General features: G+C 38.2%; 1 protein-coding gene across 3 annotated transcripts in view; it reads right to left on the reverse strand.

The window, feature by feature from the left end:
- Positions 1-4,563, reverse strand: part of peak1 (pseudopodium-enriched atypical kinase 1) — a 93,003-nt gene extending 88,440 nt beyond the window's left edge. For all 3 annotated transcript variants that reach the window (XM_016668823.1, XM_016668821.1, XM_016668822.1), the window contains exon 1: positions 4,341-4,563. The gene's annotated coding sequence lies outside the window, so the exon portion shown is untranslated. The remainder of the gene's footprint in view (positions 1-4,340) is intronic.
- Positions 4,564-6,000: the final 1,437 nt, after the last annotated feature.

Here is a 6,000-nt window from a genome sequence, read left to right on the forward strand (position 1 = left end):
TTAGTATTGTTGAGCTAACTGGTTGATGATTTTCTTTTCACGTCTTCAAGGACCAAATGTTGAACATTTCAATGTTCTTCTACTCCATCTCAGTCAATATCAGTGCCACAAGGAAACCTAAACCTTAAGTGATAGGCTTTGGAGCGCCCAACTGAATGCACAGTTTCTGCAGGTTTTACCAACTGAAATTTAAGACTTTTTAAGACCGTTGCTTTTTTTTTTTTTAGATCAAAGTTCTGAATAAAAAAAAGAGACCTTTTTTTAGACATTTCTCCAAAGAAATGTACGAACTTCGTCCATCCAGCTGGCAATACATTTGCACTTGCCCACTTACTTAAGGTAGCTAGCTTTTTTTTTTTTTTTTTGCATTTGTCAAGGTTAAATAACATAGCTAGCTTGGCAAGGGTATGAGTCACAAAGATGTCTGCATGTGACTCAAACATTTGCCTGATGGAAATGTCTGGCGAGAAAAAGATTACATATAATATATGATTAAGTAGTCCTGCCAAGACTAAATTTAAGACCTGTGATTAACATATTTAAGACCAAAATACTTTTTGCTTTGTTTTTTAAGATATTTTAAGGCCTTAATTTTAGATCCATGAATTTAAGACTTTCTAAGGCTTTTCTAGGATCTGCAGACAACATGGAAAGGTGAAATACAAATTCAGGAAATGCAAAATGTCCTGAAAAGTTCTGTTTCACCAGACAATCTCCACCTGTTGAACTTCATGGTAAAAGATAAAAAACAAAGCAAGGCACCTAAAAAAAGGCCATAACTGCTCTGTTTACAACAAACACCGAGACCACCACAAAACACAATCTTCCTGTTGCTCACCACAAGAATGAAAGGTATGTTCCCCACTCAGAGATGTAGGAAACCCTCCAACAAATATTTGGCCCACAAGGCTCCCGGGACGAGCATTCATAGGACAATTACCAGGAGGCAAACCCGGATTTGCTGCAAACCCTACTAAAGCCTTTTTCCGAGCGTAGGTGAAACAGTAATGTTGACAGAGACTTAATAGGTACTGTCTCTGGCCACTTGCCAGTAAGTAAAAACAAGAACTGAACACTACAGGCCAACACAAACAAACAAAAGGAGAGCTCGTTTATCAGTGGCACACAGGGTGCTTTGAATGAGCCGAGGCTCGGGGCGCTGATGTACTTAAACTTTCACTGACCTGTACTTGTGACGCTTAGGACTAATGAACATTTTACTTTAGCCAGAATACTTTAAAATAAAAAAAACAAGCAACAAAAGCTGGAACTTCACGGTTATCAGAGAGAAAGACATGCTGGCTCCATCAAAAGGTTTGCCATTTCATTTGAATGTTAATTTTTACAGCTTCAATTTTGCTAAAGTTTCTGCCATTAATTTGAAAAAGCATTCATCCTCTATCTTCTTCTTTTTAGGTAAACGTAGAATAATGAAATGGAAGAGCCTTCTTTATTACCTTGGTCTCGGTTTCTATTTAGTAGGGATCTGCAAATGCACAGTTCAGAAATTGGAAATTTCCTTTAATCGACTGATTGGTGATTAGGGGCATTGGTGATTTTTCTTTTTTTTTATATGGCCCCATTTTCAGCATATAAATGCAGAAACTACCAGGATGTACCTTGATGCATTTTTGAGCTTATTCAAAATTATATTTAGAGACATATGAACAGGCTCTCTGCAGTTGCCCAGAGCAAATCAGTGCTTCATCGACATCATTTCTTGCCATTATTGCACACTGTATAGGTCACACTGAAGTGTATAAAAACACAGAGGACACTTCGACTTCAGTCAGGGGTAGTTTCTCTTTTTTCATTAGACGTGTTCCTATCAACCTATGATGGATGCCCAGGTTGAAAGGGTATCCATCACACACTATTAATGTGTGATGGATATTATTTAAAACTTCAAGCAACTTTTTTTTATTATTATTAATGTGTTCACCTTATTCTTGCCGTTGTAGGATTGATTATGTCTGAAACTTCTTGGAAAATAATTACTGAAGAACACCTTGCTTCCAATTTTTGAGCCATTTTTTGGATGAGAACTGATTTGCAGCTTAGCTAAATTTCTTCATTTTCCTCTACTTCAATCGTCACAAAGCCAAATAATGATGATTTCCCACACAAAGTGAAACAGGATTATTTCCATGATTGGTGAATTATTACATCAGTTAAAGATGGAGGAGAAATAAGGATGAATGTGGTGAAAACTCTGTATGTTGTTAGCCCCTTCCACTGATCTATCAAAAAGTCCACAGAGAAAAATCCTTGCCACGCATTGAGGGTATGACTTCAGGTTTAAAGAATAACAGGAAACTTGGTTTTGCATGACAAGACAGTCTTTCCATCCCTGAACATGTTCTCGTCCGATGATGACCACTTACCACAGCTAATGGGATTTCAACAAAAGCACTGAAAATACCCGATCAATACTGAATTGAATTATGTTTAACTTGATTCTCCATCCACAGCAATGGAGTTGACAAAGCAGCAAAACATGCCAGTAGTCAATGTCAAGACATGCTTGCAATCTTTTAAGGTGTTAAAGTTGATAGTTTCCAACATTTCAATCTGTGAAAGACTTGTTGGCTTGCAGGTTAGAAAATTGATCTGGAAGTCACAGTCAAGCATCATGGGTTTTAAGTAGTTAGGCAAGTGACGAAATGTTTTGTGTCAAGACTATTGTGTGCAAATTCATGATGGTTATCAGTATTATCTTCGTTTTATCAGAACACGTTTCAAAATACACAAAGAGTAGTAGCAGTCTCCGTTCAGTTCAGTTCCGTTATAGTCCCCAAAGGGGGAAATCTGTTTTGCAGCCAGGCATTTTCAAACATACAGAACAACATAAAAGTGGATTGACAATATTAAAAAACAGACGGAGCATACAAGCACTGAATCAGAAATATAAAACAAATAATTATAACTCACAGATTTAGGGTCCTGATTGTTATGGGTACAACAATCTGTTGCTTTTAACCGGAGAAGCCTAACTACTATTATTGTAAAGGTTTGAAGGACGTCCCGCCCTTAGCATAAGCAGATCTTTAGCTACAATGCTAATGAAATGGGAATACCAATCCTGTCTACTTCTGAAAATCAGCCACTGCCATGATGATAATTATGCGTTATTGAAAGATTAGAGGATCAATACCTGAACACCAATTACAAAGTCTTAAAAAACATGCAAAATTTTTTTAAAAGACTTAAATAAATAAGCACTGCTTAGCCTGGTGGCCCGCCAGGCTTATAATACACTGGTGGAAACCCTCCAATATATCAAATCTCAATCGCCATTGCAGTATCAGTGTAGGCAATATTGCAATTGGAAAGGAGTGTTTATATATAAAGTGTCAGATAATCACATATTACATAGCCATGACATTTTCTGGCAGGTTGACACACTATTAATTCCCCTCAACCTCCTTCACCTGATGTATATCTTTAGCGGCTAAGATGGTGAAGTTAAGACTCGATGTTTTACCATCGACATGCGTCAGGAAAATTGAGGTAAAGTAGTTGCAGTTAAATATTTTTCTGATTTCATGCAGCCTAAAAGATAACCATTAAAACCATTATCATTTCATCTCAAATACAGATAAAGTGGCTTGTCCTTAAAGGAAATATTTTAAAAATATAATAAACAGGATTACCCAATATTAGAATCGGCAGGTTTATACTCCAAAGGTAATTGGTATCAGTCAGATAAGTCCAACTCAAACATTATTACTCCTGGCTGAGCTCAGATAAATTAAAGAAGTAGCATAAAATCTGACAATAGCGAATAAACACGGGATGAAAATAATGCGAGTATGACAACATTAAACAAATACTAACCTGGCAGGTGTCAGTTCTGATGGCTCCCTGTCCGTAACTACAGTGTGGAGAGCGCTGCTGACATGCTGCAGCTCTGAAACGCAACCATGTACCACTCCCCGTTAAAGACCCCAGCTTGGGCAAAACTAACTCAAGCGTTGTCCAGCCCATTTAGTAAACAGAGACCGGTCAAGAGTTTGGTGCTAGCTCTTTACCTTACCTGGTGTACTCGAACCGAGCCCCTCAGTATTTAAGCCTTACTTACTGAAACTCCTGACAGCAGAAGCAGCAGCAGCTAACGTTACAGTCGGGTAAAAACTCGACTGGTTGAAAACTTCTCGCATCCCTGAAGGTTGGAAACCCCGAGCAGCTAGCGTTTTAAACGCAGAGCCACTCAGGAGCACACGACTCACCCCCAGCTGTACGAACTGGAACTTGTATCCGTAAGAAAAAACTGCCCAGACTTTGTGACTGAGACACTTTCAATGAGAGAGAAAAGGAAGCCCGGGCTAACTTTTCCTTACCTCGCCTCGCGCCTCCTCGCCGCCACCGCTCCCACTACTTGGTCATAATAAATCCGGGTCCTGACAAGCCTTTTTCTCGACTGAACTGACGTCCCCACAGAAAAACACCCCTAAAAAACCCGGGAGTGAGTAGCTGAACTCCAACTGGAGTCTGTGGTTTCGCTCTGCGTGGCTCCTGCAACAGCCGCAGCAGTTTCTTTTTTTCTTCCACCGAGGTGATGCGGGAGCGCGCGCAGCGGAGAGATTGGGCCAGCCAGAAGGAGGCGTGCACGCGCAGTTTCAAAGTGACGCCGAACTGGCTTCAAAATCCAAATTGTGTGAGACAAACCTCACATTGTGCATAGTGTGAGCATTGCTTTTGATTTCACTCAGTTATTTTTAACAAGCTTTATGCCTGTTAACCTGCCGCACGTAGCGGTTTTTTTGTTATGGTCAACAATGTCATTCCTCCAGGGCGCAAGCTGAGTAGATAACAGGTAAAACGGGACAGGAGGACACATAAAAAGTGATTTCACCCTTTCCTTGAAAATTACATATTGGTGATACACTTAGAAGCTATCACCTTTTGTTTTGTACATTTCAAGGCAAAAATAAAATGTATTTTCTATCTATTACCTGTACTAACATACCTTAATTCATTACCCTAAAACAGGGGTGTCAAACTCATTTTCGTTTTGGGCCAAATCAAGATCATGAACGCTCTAAAAGGGCCGGTTGTGCCAAAATGTGTTGATAAAACCTGTTCACAAACGGTTAAAAATATCAATGAATTCTTAAAGTTAAATAATATTATTAAACACCTTCTCAGTCCCTCCAAGATTTTGTGATTCTTTTTGTGATTTCTTGCAATAAAAATCAAACTATTTGTGGAACTAATTTGGAAATATTCACGCTTATTTACAATGGTAAGTGCCACTGTTTATTACTTGCTGTATAGATCATGGACTATAATCTGACATCAGTTAAAGCTGAGGCAGCTGTTTAGTACAAGTAAGAAAGTTTCTGACAATTTTAGAGGAAAAATCTGCAATAAGCTCCCAGTTATTAGCACAATTTGCTGATTTTGTGTGAATTTCCAGGAGAATTCTCAAAAAACTGGAGGGACTGTCTGATATAATTTGCCAGTAAACAGATAAAAACTACACTGATTTGATTGATAACATATTTAAGCAAACTCAGTGTTTAGTATACAATCTAAAGCGCCACATAAAAAGCCATTGTGGGCCAGATTTGGCCCTTGAGTTTGACACATCTGCCCTAAAAGATTATATGCGAGGAAATGCCAAATGAATAAATACCAAAAATAAATAAATAAAAATCCTACTAACACAGCCAAATATTTTTTAACGTTTGTCAGATTCACTATAAATGATGGTAGGTGTGAAGTAAGACAAATCGAATGCTGAACCTGAATGAAAAAGATCTTTTTCTCTAATATTTTATAATTTAATATATTTACTTATTTTGAACAGGGTATGTGTCACATTATATCTGTAAAAAACTTTTTAAATGACTTAGAAATATAGAATTTTACAACACGAAGTACCTCCCATCTTAACAGGTGTACTCCTGAGAGCTACTGTGTTTATGTACAAAAGAAACAATGTTGGACTTAAGATCATACCCTGGGGAACCCCACAAGCATGGTGAATAAACACAG

The sequence above is a fragment of the Poecilia formosa genome, unplaced genomic scaffold (assembly GCF_000485575.1).
Source record: "Poecilia formosa unplaced genomic scaffold, Poecilia_formosa-5.1.2 Scaffold17, whole genome shotgun sequence".
Lineage (NCBI taxonomy): Eukaryota > Metazoa > Chordata > Actinopteri > Cyprinodontiformes > Poeciliidae > Poecilia > Poecilia formosa.